A 1015-nucleotide genomic window follows, 5' to 3' on the forward strand; every position below is an offset into this window, starting at 1 on the left:
CTACTTAAAAAAAAAAAAAAATGAAGATTCTAGAACTGAAAAGTATAATATTTGAAATGAAAAAGTCACCAAATGGTGACTATAATAGCAGTTGTAACACTGCAGAAGGAAAAAAATCAATGAACATGAAGATGTGTCACTAACAAAACTGAAGAACATAAAGTGAAAAACATTAAAAACATAAACAATCTCAGTGAAACAATATTAAGCGGTCTCTCAAATGTGTAACTGGAGTACAACCAGAAGAAAAGAAAGACACTGGGGTATAAAAAAAAATGCGATGAAAGAAATAATCGCTTTTTTCCCCCAAATTTAAGGAAAACTATCAGCCCACAGATACACAAAATTCAATAAATCTCAAAGAGGATAAGCACACAGAAAACTACACTTAGGCATATGATCACCAAGCTACTACAAATGAAAGAGAAATTCTTAACTGCATCCAAAGAAAGAAGACACCATACATACAGGAAAAGTGATAATAGAAACTGCTGGTTTCTCATGAGAAACAAAGCCAACCTGTGCGAGAGAAAAGAAAAAAAAATGTCAACTTAGAATTTTTTTTTTTTAATGTGGAAAGCTTCACCAATTTGCATGTCATCCTGGTGCAGAGGCTGTGCTAATCTCCAATTTTAGTATATTCTGTTGCCAAAGCAGGCACACAATCTAGAATTCTTTACAACTTTTTTTTCCTTTTAAAAATGAAGGCGAAATAAATGTACTTCTAGAAAAACAAAGGCAACAACAACAAGAAAACAAATAAAAATGCATACACAGTCCTGCAATGTAAGAAAAATTAAAAGAAGTTCTTCAGGCCAAAGGCAATAGCACAAAAGTCAGGAAAGGGATAAACGTAAGTGTGCACTGCTCTAAGGTTCTCATATGTGAAGAAGTATGATATTAACTCAAAGTAAACTGATAGGTTAAGAATGTATATGGTATCCCTAGGTTCTAGGGGCAAGAGCAAAAATAAAAAGGCATAGTTAGCAAAACAAAGAGGCATAGTTAGAAAGCC

At 33.1% G+C, this 1015-nt stretch overlaps 1 pseudogene; it reads right to left on the reverse strand.

Annotated features, from left to right (window-relative positions):
* Positions 1-566: 566 nt before the first annotated feature.
* On the reverse strand, positions 567-658 carry LOC144296666 (U6 spliceosomal RNA; annotated as a pseudogene).
* Between the last annotated feature and the right edge of the window lie 357 nt (positions 659-1015).

Source organism: Canis aureus, chromosome 24, assembly GCF_053574225.1.
Source record: "Canis aureus isolate CA01 chromosome 24, VMU_Caureus_v.1.0, whole genome shotgun sequence".
Classification (NCBI taxonomy): domain Eukaryota; kingdom Metazoa; phylum Chordata; class Mammalia; order Carnivora; family Canidae; genus Canis; species Canis aureus.